This window comes from Vicia villosa, linkage group LG6 (genome assembly GCF_029867415.1).
Source record: "Vicia villosa cultivar HV-30 ecotype Madison, WI linkage group LG6, Vvil1.0, whole genome shotgun sequence".
NCBI classification, from domain to species: domain Eukaryota; kingdom Viridiplantae; phylum Streptophyta; class Magnoliopsida; order Fabales; family Fabaceae; genus Vicia; species Vicia villosa.
The window spans coordinates 99,231,227-99,245,500 of record NC_081185.1 but is presented as its reverse complement, the minus strand read 5'-3'; positions in this window follow the sequence as shown (position 1 = coordinate 99,245,500).

The following is a 14,274-nucleotide window of genomic DNA, read 5'->3' as shown; positions in this document are numbered from 1 at the left end:
AGTTCAAAAAGATTTGAACGAGGAGAATCTTCTGGTGAAAGAAAATCTGACAAGAAGAAGGCTGTCTGCTATGAGTGCAATGAGACTGGACATTACAAGAACGAGTGTCCAAAACTTCAGAAGGAGAATCCCAAGAAGAAGTTTCATAAGAAGAAAGGTCTTATGGCAACATGGGATGATTCTGAATCAGAATCGGAATCAGACTCTGAATGAGAGCAAGCCAACTTCGCGCTGATGGCTACAGAAGATGATGGATCAGAATCTACATCAGAATCAGATTCTGAAGAGGTATTTTCTGAACTATCTAGAGAAGAGTTAGTTTCCAGTTTAACAGAACTTCTGGAACTCAAGGCTCATCTTGGTATCAAATACAAAAATCTGAAGAAGCAGTTTGAATCTGAAACTAAGAAGCTGGAATTGGAAAATTCTGAACTGAAGGAAAAAGTTTTAAATCTATCCAAAGATAGTGGATCTCCTTCTGAAACAGAAAAATCCATTCCTAGCATGAATCATATTCTGAAAGAATATGACTCGAGCTTCAGAAAGTTCTTATCTAGAAGTATTGGCAGAAGTCATCTTGCTTCTATGATATATGGTGTTTCTGGAAACAGAAGGTTTGGCTTTGGCTATGAGGGTGATACCTCACATAAATTTGAACTTATTGATGATCTGAAGATCACATACAAGCCATTGTATGATCAGTTCAAATATGGCCATGCACATGATATTAGACTCACTTCACATGCACAGAGTTTTAACACTGTTCACACCAAGAAGCATGTGACACATCCTAAGAAATATCATGCTGACAAACCTAAAGAATATCATGCTGTTCCTCCTGTTAAATATTTTGCTAAACCCAAGTTCAATCAGAACTTGAGGAGAACTAACAAGAAAGGACCCAAGAAATTGTGGGTACCTAAAGAGAAGATAATTTCTGTTGCAGATATCCTTGGCGGCAAAAAGGACAAAAAGCAAAATGTCATGGTACCTGGACTCTGGGTGCTTGCGACACATGACGGGAAGAAGGTCTACATTCCAAGACCTGGTGCTTAAACCAGGTGGAGAAGTCAAGTTTGGAGGAGATCAGAAGGGAAAAATCATTGGCTCTGGAACCATAAGTCTTGGTAATTCTCCTTCCATAACTAATGTACTTCTTGTAGAAGGATTAACGCATAACTTATTGTCCATAAGTCAATTAAGTAACAATGGTTATGATATAATCTTCAATCAAAAGTCTTGCAAGGCTGTAAGTCAGAAGAATGGCTCAATCCTATTTACAGGCAAGAGAAAGAACAACATTTATAAGATTGATCTTTCAGATCTTGAGAAGCAGAAGGTGACTTGCCTTATGTTTGTTTCTGAAGAGCAATGGGTCTGGCACAGAAGATTAGGACATGCTAGTTTGAGAAAGATTTCTTAGATTAACAAACTAAATCTGGTCAGAGGACTCCCTAATCTGAAATTCAAATCAGATGCTCTTTGTGAAGCATGTCAGAAGGGCAAGTTCTCCAAACCTGCATTCAAGTCTAAGAATGTTGTTTCTTCCTCAAGGCCGTTAGAACTCTTGCACATTGATCTGTTTGGCCCAGTCAAAACAGCATCTGTCAGAGGGAAGAAATATGGATTAGTCATCGTAGATGATTATAGCCGCTGGACATGGGTAAAGTTCTTGAAACACAAGGATGAGTCTCATTCAGTGTTCTTTGAATTCTGCACTCAGATCCAATCTGAGAAGGAGTGCAAGATCATAAAGGTCAGAAGTGATCATGGTGGCGAATTTGAGAACAGATTCTTTGAGGAGTTCTTCAAAGAAAATGGTACTGCCCATGATTTCTCTTGTCCTAGAACTCCACAACAAAATGGAGTTGTAGAGCGAAAGAATAGGACTCTACAAGAAATGGCCAGAACCATGATCAATGAAACCAATATGGCTAAGCATTTCTGGGCAGAAGCAATAAACACTGCATGTTACATTCAGAATAGAATCTCTATCAGACCTATTCTAAATAAGACTCCTTATGAATTGTGGAAGAACAGAAAGCCCAACATTTCATATTTCCATCCCTTTGGATGTGTATGTTTTATTCTGAATACTAAAGATCATCTTGGTAAGTTTGATTCTAAAGCACAAAAGTGTTTCCTTCTTGGATATTCTGAATGCTCTAAAGGCTACAGAGTATACAATACTGAAACATTGATTGTAGAAGAATCAATCAATATCAGGTTTGATGATAAGCTTGGTCTTGAAAAACCAAAGCAGTTTGAGAATTTTGCAGATTTTGATATTGATATATCAGAAGCATTAGAACCAAGAAGCAAAGCTGCAGAAGCTGGCAGTCTCAGAAGCAATGGATCAGAAGATCAAGTTGCTGCATCTTTAGAGAATCTCAAGATTTCTGAAGAGCCAACAGTCAGAAGATCACCTAGACTTGCTTCAGCTCATTCAGAAGATGTGATCCTTGGGAAGAAAGATGATCCTATCAGAACAAGATCATTTCTAAAGAATGACAATCAGAAGCAGTGATCAGAATCAGAAGGCGTAAAGTTCTTTCTGAAAAATACAGGTGTCATCTATTTTCGGATGGTGAACGCGTGTCTGTACGGTTAGTAAAAAGAGTGCATTTGAAAAGACGCCGATCTAGGCAACTGTGTTAAATCATTTCATTTACCACGTTCTCTCACCTAACGTCACTCACCATTTAATGTAATTGATTTCTTTTGATTCTGTAACTGTTCATTCTCAAAATTTTATTGCATATTGTTTTAAATCCGTCTCTATATATTCTTTTCAAATCATATCATTTATCTTTTTCGCTCCCATTCTCTCTTTCTTCTTGCATACTTTCTTTTAAAAAAAACTTCTTAGTCTCTTCTAAAACCCTAACTGAAAACCCAGAATTTGTTCTTCTTATTTGTTCATTCTGCTTCAATGGCTGCTTCTTCATCTCAAAATGTTGGTTCATCTGCTCCTCTCCATATTCAAGATGAAGAAAATCAGGAACTCACTCCAGTCGTTGCATGCTCCATTCCTAAGGATAAATTAGAAGTTCTATGTGAACTCATGGTTGATTTTGATAACATTGAAGAACACCAATTTCATCTCAAAGAAGATATAATTTTTCAAGGATGGACTTCGTTGTTCGCTGAGTTCTGTGGACCAGTCTACCCAGATCTTGTCAAGGAATTCTGGGTACATGCAGTTGTCGCCCCTAAATCAATCTTGTCTTTCGTGCAGAGAAAGTTTGTGGTAGTGACTAAGAACATCCTAAGGATGATGTTTGATCTGAGAAACCCTGAGGGAGCTTTTGAAATCGATCAAAGGGCTAATTGGAAAGATGTTTTATCTACTCTCTACACAGACGTAAATGAAACAAAGAATGTCAAGGACATGAGACACCTATACAAAATCTGGACCAAGATTCTTCTTGGGTGTTTTTATCACAAGAAAGGGACACATACTTCTGACTTCGTCAGCAATGAGCAAAAATACATTCTGTATTGCATTGCCACTAAGAAGAAGGTTGATGCTATCTACATTATCTTCAACCATATGTGGAAAGCTGTGAAGGATTCCAGAAATGCCTTCAGAGAAAAAAGATGTACCACCATTCCTTTTGGTAGAATTATCACAAATCTTCTGGTTCATTCCAAGATTGTTGAGAACCTGGAAACTGAAGGTACTATCAAAGACCTTGCTGTCACCTCTAGGGCCTGCCTGACTGCTTTCACTTTAAAGAAGATGAAGGTGATTAAGACTATCATCAAGACTCCCCAACCTCTTGCTGGAACAAGAATCAGAAGAGAACCTGTTCTAGCTGAATTTGAAACCTTCTTCAATAGTGAGGTACCAAAAGTCAGAACTAGGTATCTGAAGTCACAAAAAGAGGATAAAAGTCTTAAAGATCAAGAGAAAGGTGCTCCTATTAAAGTAAATCGCAAGAAGGAAGAAAGGACCAAAAGAAAGTTTGATCATCCTTCTGTTAATCAGGTGAAGGTAGTTCAGAAAGTTGCTGCTACCACTGAGAAAGAAGTAGTTCCGGAAGAAATCATTGCGAAGGTTGTTAAAGCTGTTTCTGTTGATTTTGAGAAGAATAAGAAGGAAGCTGAGAAGAAGAAGAAGAAGAAGAAGTCAAATAACAATGCTGAGATTGTTGAAGTTGTTGAGAAGGAGAAAACCAGAAAAAGGAAGCTGATAATTCAAGACTCCGATGAAGAAAATGATGTTCAAGAGGCTGTGAGTCAGCAGGAAGTTCTGGCGAGCGTCAGAAGGAAAGAGATCTCTAGCGGCAAAACAAAGATTGTTGAAGAGCCGAAGAGTAAGAAACAGAAGAAGACTGAGGCTGTGGTCAAAGCTATTCAGAAAGCATCCAAAGGTATATGTATTTCTGAACCTGATTCTACTCCTGCTGGTATTTCAGAAGTTGCACCAATAGCGGTTTCCCCTATCCCTGAACCAGAAAAAGCCCCATCAGAATCACCTATAAATGTCCATGTTCTTACACCTCCATCTTCTCCTGTAACCATTCCTTCTTCTTCACCCACCATCAATCCTGTTTTGGATATACCACCTCTTCAAACTCTCTTTCCACCTCACTCAAATATCTCCATCTCTCAACCTCCTCCTCATGCCAACTTTGAACACATTCCTTCCACCTCTCAAAACAACCATAGTGGTTCTGATCTTCCAACCTCTGCATCACATGAGCAACTGCTCCGTGACTGCAACTACACTCCAAAGCCTTGTCCTGAAGCTGAACTGGTTGTGTTAGAGTCTGATAATGAAGCAGAATCTTCTTATAGGTTGGATAGAGAACCTCAACCGTATTTCATCCCCAACCCTGCCTTTTCAAAAACCAAAATAAAATCCCGCCTTGTCTACCCTATTGGTGTAATTTTTGAAAAGGTAAAGAGAAATCTCAGAAGTATCTTTGATACCCTCAGAATTGCTGAAAGTTCTGGCCTGAATGACGTCGCTATGAGGAAGTTCTGGAGGATCTTACGCAGAGAATCAGATGCTCTGTTTTTAGAACTTCAGGAAGCCTGTGTGGAAGCTGCTCCACGGCCTCGTGGAATTCTGAGAAGTTATGAAGATTTCTGGTTTGCTCGTCTCGGAGGGAGATATACCCTGGAAGAGAAGCAGTTTGTGGATGAATTGGAAGAAGCAAGACTGGCTGCTGCATTGGAAGCTAACCCTTGCAGGGAGATTGTGGTCTGGATACCTCAATATCCTGTTCTACTTGGGGATTTCAAGACTCTCTTTGACTTTTTGAGGGAAAACCCTTCTAAGAAAGACCCAAGCTTGGTCATTCCAGAAGTTATTGACCCACCAGAAGTTGAAGGTCCTTCAGCCCCTAGGAGCTGTCCCCATACTGTGCAACCACCTTCTTCGATCACAGCTTTGGCATCTTTGAGAGAAGCCATAGTTGGAGTTATTTTTGTAGCAGGAGTAGCAGAAATATGTTTGGTAGTGGAGACATCTGGAGAGACCACCTCAAAAGATTGGCAGGGAGTTTCGATGAACTCGTCATCCAACTCAACATACTTGGAGTTGCTCAGGTGGCTAACCACATATTCTTCTTCGCCATAAACTGTGACAACCTTGCCTTTTATTGGATACTTCAACTTCTGATGTAGGGTAGAAGTTACAGCATTTTCCCCATGTATCCAAGGGCGTCCTAGTAAACAGGAATATGCTGGGTGAATTTCCATTACGTAAAAGGTAGAATCAAAGATCTGAGAGCCCACTCGGATTGGGAGCTTCACCTTTCCGTACACTGTTCTTGTTGACCCGTCGAAGGCTCTTACCACAACATCGCTTGGTTGTAACACAATTCCTTCAAAGTCAAGCTTTTCCAGTACTGCTTTTGGTAACACGTTCAAAGAGGAGCCGTTATCTACCAGCACATGAGATAGAGTGGTGCCGTTACATTCAATAGAGATGTGCAGGGCTTTATTGTGATTTTTTCTAGCAGGGGTTAGATTAACATCAGAGAAACCGAGACCATTATTCATTGTTAGATTGGCAACACAATTTTCAAATTGATTGACTGAAATCTCTTGTGGTACATGTACAGCTTTTAGGAACTTCATCAGGGCATTGACATGAGCTTCTGAATACTTTAGAAGAGACAACATTGAGATTTTTGAAGCAGTGTGCCCCAGCTGTTCGACAATATTGTAATCACTTTTGCAGATGATTTTCAATATTTCCTCCATTTCTTGCTTCGACGGATCTTCACCAGTGACTTCCACCGGTACTTGAACTGGTTCAACTAACGGCTCTTTGCCTCGAGCGTCGATATCTTGATTAGAAACTGGGACCTGGACTGGATTAGTAGCAACATTTGGAGAAATTTCTGGTGAAAAGATTCTTCCACTCCTCATAATCTTACTAGTACCCACAATATTATCAACAGTCGGAGTAGTAAAATTCATGGCCTCTTCAGTCAATGTGTCTTGCTTAACTCCATGGACATAAACATTAGTGTCATAACTCCACGGGACAGCTTTGTCTGAGGAGTATGGAAACGGAGTCGGACTGGTAATGATTACCGATGCCACCTTGGGTGCAGCAGAAATTTTGAATGGAGCTTTGGTAGGGATTTTCAATGGTATGTTAGAAACCACTGAGACGTCCTCTATTCTCATCCCGTTTGAAAAAAACTTCGCATAAATCGTCCATAGAAGGGAGCCTTTCAAACATAATGATACGGAGATCCATCCACTTTTGGATTCCTATTTTCAGATTCTCACAACCATTGGGTAGGTGTGCACAATAAAAGCAATCAGGGTCACAACCTGGAAAGTAACCAGCTCGGATTAGCTTTCTTTTGACTTCAAGGAGTGGAGTTGACAATTCTCTCACATCATAGATATAAATAGTGTCTATGATAGCATTAACGGTCTTGTCATGTTTCGGCATGGGTGCAGTGATGACATTTGGAGTCTCTGGAGGATCGAACTCAATTTCCCCAGCATCTATCATGTCTTGTATTTTATTTTTCAGGGTCCATCAGTGATCTGCGTCATGTCCTGGACAGTTAGAATGGTATGCACATGTTTCATCGGGGCGATAACTTGGAGAGGAAGTGTTGACATTCTTTGGAGGGTCTTTCAATGTAATCAGATTTGCTTTTAACAAGTGTTGTAATGCTTGAGAGATTGGCACATTGATTCTGGTGAAGTTTCTTCTTGGTGCATCTGGTCGACGCGTATACTTCGGCGACTGATCTTTCTGAGGTGCAGATGCAGAGATCAGAACTGCCCCTACAGATTGGTGATGCTCACTTTTTCAACCTTTCTGACTATGCATTGTATTGACTTCGTTTCTCCCACTGATGGGCCTCTTTGTAGTACCAGAGGAGGAGCCTATTTGAATTTTTCCACTTTGAATACCGCTTTCGACACGCTCTCCAGTTAATATCAGGTCAGTGAAACCTGATGATGAGCTTCCCAGCAAATGACTGTAGAAAGGGCCAGTTAAAGTGCCCATGAACATGTCGACCAGCTCGCGATCAGATAAGGGTGGTTGAACCCTTCCAGCCAGATCTCTCCATTTTTGTGCATACCCTTTGAAAATTTCTTTTGGTGCCATAGACATGCCTCGCAGTTGAGTACGGGTTGGTGCAAGGTCAGCGTTGTATTGATACTGTTTGTAGAAAGCAGCAGCCAAATCTTCCCAAGTGTGAACTTTTGTACTTTCCAGTTGGTAGTACCACTCGAGTTGTGTACCCGACAGACTTTCTTGGAAGAAATGAATCCACAATTTGTTATCTGCCGTATGAGGTAGTATCTTCCTCACATAGGACCTCAAATGTAGTTTTGGGCAAGAAACTCCATCATACTTTGCAAAGACAGGAATTTTGAATTTTGGAGGAATAACAATATCTGAGACGAGTCCAAGATCATTGAAGTCTAAACCAGGTATTTTTTGTATCTCCATAGCTTTCATGCGTTCTTCCAACAGCTGGTATTTGTCATCACCCTGCTCGTCTTTGGAATGATAATCTTCTTCGTTAGAAGAGAGGGAGGGTTTGGCAGAACCCTGGTTGCTGTGATTGTCTTCTTGATCACCTTCACCGACTATTTCAGGGATCGGTGGCTTTTTGGGCCTTTTGACTGGGATTTTGACCTTCCTTGCAAGGTGACTTAAGCCTGCAGATCCTTTGGGCTTCTTTTTCTTCTTGATTATCAGGGATCTCAGTTCTTGTTGCCCCTTTGCTAGCTCAAGAATTGCTACCTGAACTTGGGCATTCTGTGCTTCGAGATTCTTGATGCTTGTTTCGGATTTCATCTCTTCTAACTGAAATAAACAGCGAGGAGATGAGAAACCCATCATGTGAACCTGTTATGTAATGTTTATGAATGAAATGCATATGCAATGTTTTCAAGGATCTTGGAATTTAGATTTGTTTAAAACAAAGGAGAAACAAACATTTATTAGTTAAACAATTTATTTCTTTTCTTTTGCCTCTTTTGGGCTTACAAAACAGAAAATGAAGGATCCCTCAGGTCTCCCATGGACGCTTTCTCTTTGCACCCAGGAATGTGTTGATCTGTTGTTCTTCTTGGAGTTGTCTGGTGAGCTCCAACACTTTCCTCTCATAGTCTTGACAGTGTGCTTTGAAGGTGTCTCTTTCCTCTTTTAGTTGAACCCAAGATTTGTGCAGCTCTTCTAGGTCAGTTGGCATGTCCGGATGTAGAATAACTCGAGGTTCGTCTCCTTCGACTTCTGGCTCAATAGTCACAGGTAGAATAGCGGGATATGGCATGATGAACTTCTGAGCATGAGCACGCACCCATCTGAGGTAAGGTTCCATAGGAATAGAGTTCCATTGCCCTAAAGTTTTGCTTTCTATTCTATAGACACTGCCCCACGCATGTATAAACCTTCGTCGATGTCTGTGGGAATCATCTTCGTAATCAAACACAATGCCACGGATAATCATGTCGTGAGGACCGTTTCTTCGTGCATATCCGAATTGGCGCAAAGCTACAGAGGGGTTATAAGTGATGCCTCCCCTGATGCCAAGGAGTGGCACATTAGGGTACTCTCCACAATGGTCAATGATAGTAATGTCTCTTTGAAAGAAGTTGTTCCACCGGATATCTGAATGAGACAAAGACATAATCCTGCGAGACCATTGCATCCTTTGTTCATTTCTCAACACTGATCGGGGAAGGTGTAATGTAAACCATCTAGCCAGTAGTGGTACACAGCACATAAGATTTCCTCGTTTCTTCATGGTACGAGTGTGTAGAGAATGTAGAATGTCTCCCAGCAAGGTAGGTATCGGGTTACGGGTTAAGAAAATGTTGATAATGTGCACACTTATGAACTGGTCGGGATTAGGGAATAAAACCAACCCATAGATCAAAAGAGCCACAACTTCCTCAAAAGCTAGGTAACTTTTTTTTTAGTAGTAATCGAGCCTTTTCCATTAAGAACTTAGCAAGCAAACCCTGGACTCCACTCTTTGTTTCCCAATTGGACTCGATTTCTGATTTTCGCAAATGTAAGGCAGCAACAATGATTTCAAGTTTTGGAATCTTTTCTAAACCAGTGAAAGGTAATTGATCTCGAACAGGTAACCCAATCAGTTCAGAGAACTCTTCCAATGTGGGTACTAACTGGTAATCAGGAAATGTAAAACAATGGTGTTCGGGATCAAAGAACTGGAACAGGACCCGTATCATGTCTTCTTCAAACTTCGAGGTAACCAAATGGAGTAGGTGACCGTGCTTTTCGGTGAATTGAGCATTCTTGGGAAATTCTGATATTAAGTCCTTAAGTTCAGATGGTACTGTTGAAATATTGATTCGGATGTAATCTCTGGTAGCGGGAGCCATTACCTGCAATAATAGAACAAAGGTAAACTCTTCGATCCTTGAAATGATTAGTGAGAAAATGATATGCTTATGATGCTTATGATGTCATGATGTCAAACATGTGGCACACACAAACAAATCAAACAATAGCCTTAGGTTTAAAGGCTTGCATGAGGTTGATAGGTGATACCCTCCCCTACTGAAGTTTAGTTGGTTAAAACCTGTCCTAGAATAGTATTCGGGTTCTATGATCCTTGGAGGTAACATCTCAATACGGCGCTCGGACGGCCGATCAAAATATTCCACGAGGATAACTAACTTCGATCAATTTCAAAGCTAGTTGTCATACCCCGAAATTTACCCGATATAATTCGTATCTTCTAATTTATTAAGGGTGTTAAAAATTAAGAGCCATAGGGTTTAATATATCAATTATTAAACTCGACCTCTTATAAAATTCCTTTATAAATTGGTTGAAATAAAAAAAAGGGGTTGGAATAGCAAGTATTTTGGGATCTAAACAGTGGGCCCAGTTGTTACGAGAATTTTATGATTTTTTGGAAAAATCATTTGGGTTTTTACTAACATTTGTTTTTTATTTAAATTATTAAACTTTCATTAACATTATGATTATTATTAGGTAGAATTAGGATTAATTAGGTTTTTATTCGTAATTAGGTTTTATTAATTATATAATAATTAGGATTATTAGTTTTATTTGGGTCATTAGAATTAATCACTAGGATTATTATTATTAGTTATTATTGTTATTATTATTAGGTTTTTAAAATAAAAAAATAAAAAAATAAAAACAAAAGACCAAAGAGGTGAACACGTTCTATCAGCATTCTATCAAAAATTTCCAAAACCAACCTGTTCCAAATCTTCCAAAATTTGCATAAAATTATTCTTCAATTTAATTTCAACCCTAAAAGACCCCAACTATAAAGCTGAAGAGATTAGCAGTAAAGAAGGGGACGGAATTCGGCCTCCAAAAACCGTGAACACTCAAAAAAAAAAAGAAAATCGAATTCAATATTAAAGGCTAATTCAAGGAGTCCTAGTGATCCAAAGACGTTTCTGGCACATGATAGAAGGTTTCTCGGTGATCCTCCAAGGCCGCAGCATCAAGAGTCACGTCGAGACTGGTCACGGTTTGCTCACATGAAACTTACGTTCGTTTTCGTAAATTTAGCATGCCTAAACTATGTTTGATTTGATATTATTGATTGGTACAAGGTTTACATCGTTTCTGGGTTGGTAATTGTTTCTTTGCGTGCTTATATAATAATCCACCATTATTGAGTTTTAGGGTTTTCTTTTGGGGTTTTCTGATACAGGATAAATTGGACCGAAATAAGGGCATGGTTGGAATTGTGATAATGATACGAGTTTAGCCATAGTCTCCTTTTTTATTTTCATGCTTGTTTGAGGATTTTGTGTAAATTACAGGTGTAGTATTTATTAGCTTTTACAGCTAATTTTCGGAAAGAGGCTGCAAAAATACATCTGCAGGTTGCAACGATGAAGAAGACTGGGCAGCGCATGTTTTGGTTTTTTTGTTAGTTTCTTTGTCCGTTTTTTTTTTATATATAATGTTTGTAAATAGCGCTATTAACAGCAAACACCAAGTGCTTGGGTGGAGAAATCGTCCGTCCTAAGGATTCGAGCGCGGGGGGAGGGGTTCGAATCCCATCTCCTTCAAATATTTTCTTCATTTTCTTTGAGTCTTCTTGTTTGCAGGTTCAGTGTGTTTCAGCCCCCAGGGTTCACCATGCGCCTCTTCATCTGGCCAATGGATCAGCATCATCTTAGATCTGATGCATATAAGGTGGAAGTGTATCATGGAGCCTCAAAGGTCACACACACCAGATCAATGCCCAGGTTTTATAAATTATTTTCTATTTTATGGTTTGTTTAATTGAGATTAGGAATTAACTAATTATGATTAATTAAATTAATTTTTAAATTAGGATTAGGGAAATATAATTAAATTAGGATTATGATTATAATAATTATTTCTTTCGATGGTATTCTCGATTATTCGAGTAATTTGATTAATTAATTTTTAATTATAAATCGCAACAACCCTAGGAAAGCTTATTAATGCATTAGGGTTTATCTAATCCCATTGAGCACGTAGCCAAAGATATTAGGATTTAATTTATTATTCGTTCCGACTAAAGCTATTGGTCGCAATGGTTAATAATCGATTAATTATTTAATCAAATCCAATAATTAAAATAATAATTATTTTGCTAAATGGTTTTAACCATCTTATTGGTTATGATGATTAGCATATTTCCCCTTATCAATTCGTTATTATTTGTAATCGAATCTATCGATTATGAGGGGTAACGATAAATTAATAATTAAAATACTTTAATTTGCTAAAAGTGATAATCGAATCAATCGATTAGAATTGCCAGCAATCCTTTACTAATCTGTTAACTATGGTGATCGAATCTATTGATCATTGCGGTTAATAGTGCCATATCAAATCAGGGTTGTACGCCCGAATTTTAAAACACTAAACCACGATACTACAGATTTTCATCTCTTCAATTATGCGATGTTCAAACTACGATAAGGTAATTCAAAATACCTTCGAACTTCGCATTTCAAAACAATTCAAAACAACTTCAAATACAATCAAATTCTAATTCTAAGGCGTACAATCCTGTGCCCGAACTACGTAGACTCTGATCCTCCATAAGGAGGTACGTAGGCACTTGGCAACAAGGCGAGTCCCCCTCCTCAAAATCTCAATTTTCCCCCTGTTCGATTCTTTAGCTATAAAACCTTAACAGTTAGCCATAAACCTTTATCTTTAAATGTTAGCCTTTAGGAAAGGGTTGAGGGTGCCTAACACCTTCCCTCGACCTGAATATAGTATCTTACCCCGATCTCTCAACTACGTAAGGTTTCCTATTCGCCTTGGTAGAATAGGTGGCGACTCTAGAATCTTTATTTTTAGGGCAGGTTGCTACACTAGTCACTTAATAGGCCACAGGTCAAGTTCAACTAAAAGGTTCTAAGACAAATTAGTGTTTAATGACATTTCAGAAGCCTAACATACTCCTTGATCGTTTTCAAGGGATATCAATACAGACCAAAGTGTCGCACTAATGGTGACTACCAGATCAACCATATCGGTACATGCCGTACAGTTTCCTTGGTCTATTGTCACATACTTAAGGTATCTCGAGATTCGGGTTAGAATCTTTCACACAAGCAAATACCCAAACAAACCTTTGAAAAATAGATCAATCAAGACAAGCAATTGAAAACATCGAAGTGATCTATACTCTAAGGTAACCCCTTTTGAAAACATTTTGTTTTTTGAAGTCCCTAGTAGAGTCGCTAGTTCTGTCGCCCTCGGTTTTTTACCGTACCTCTCGTGGAGAGATATACGAACTGACACTCTTCTCTTTGCTTTTGTGTTTTTGAAAAATCAGAGAGTCGCCACCGACTTTTATTTTATCCAATTAAGGAAAGGTTTATAAAAGAAAAAGAAAAAGACCTTTAAGAAATTCTGGGTAAGGGGGTTGGTTATACAAAGGGAATGTGTTAGCACCCTTTGTATCCATGGTTATCCATGGGCTCTTAGTTTGCTTAGCTCACTTGTTTTGAATCATTTTTTTTCTTGCCTTGAAATGCTTGTATGTGGTTTCAAATACCTTTGTAAATTGACTTTGTAATGATCCTTGTGCGGATGTATACAAAGTGTTTTATCTTTCGAAAGATGTTTTGAAAAAGAAAAAAAAGAACGTTAACTTCGTAATAATCCTTGTTTGGATATATACCAAGTATTGTCTTTTTTTTTTGAAAGTTTTATTTTGAAAACAATGATATATGAGACATTTGTTTGTTTTGATTTGAGCAAGCAAATTAGGAGGTCTACCCTAAGTTATAAGGTCTTTTCCTATTTCCTTTAGAAAATTCTCCTTTCACCGGATGTAAACGAAAGTTCGATTTTTTGCATTTGAAACAGTAGAATTTGATTTTGATTTTGAAAAGAGTAAAAGAGGGATTACCCTAAGAGGTGCAAATTTGATTGTGTTTTGATTCAGATATTTTATCTTTGAAGTTAGTGATCTAACGCTTCAGTTTCTATTCTTGACATACACGCAGTTTTATATGTGCTGGAATTAAAATGCGGAATGTAAAATGCGGAAAGTAAATCTACGCTATTACATCGATTGTGCGGGAAATGTAAACTACGCTATTTACATGAATTTGACAACCTATACACTTGATCTAGGAATTTAAATTTGCAATAAGATAAGAGAAATATTTTTGGATTTTTTGTATAATTGATTTTAATTAGAATTAATGCATGATTAATTTAATTAAAATGAGGAAAAAGGTAGAAATAAAATATAAACCTAAGAATTAAGTTTAAAATATGTTCAAAATGCTTATTAATTAATTTTAAAATAA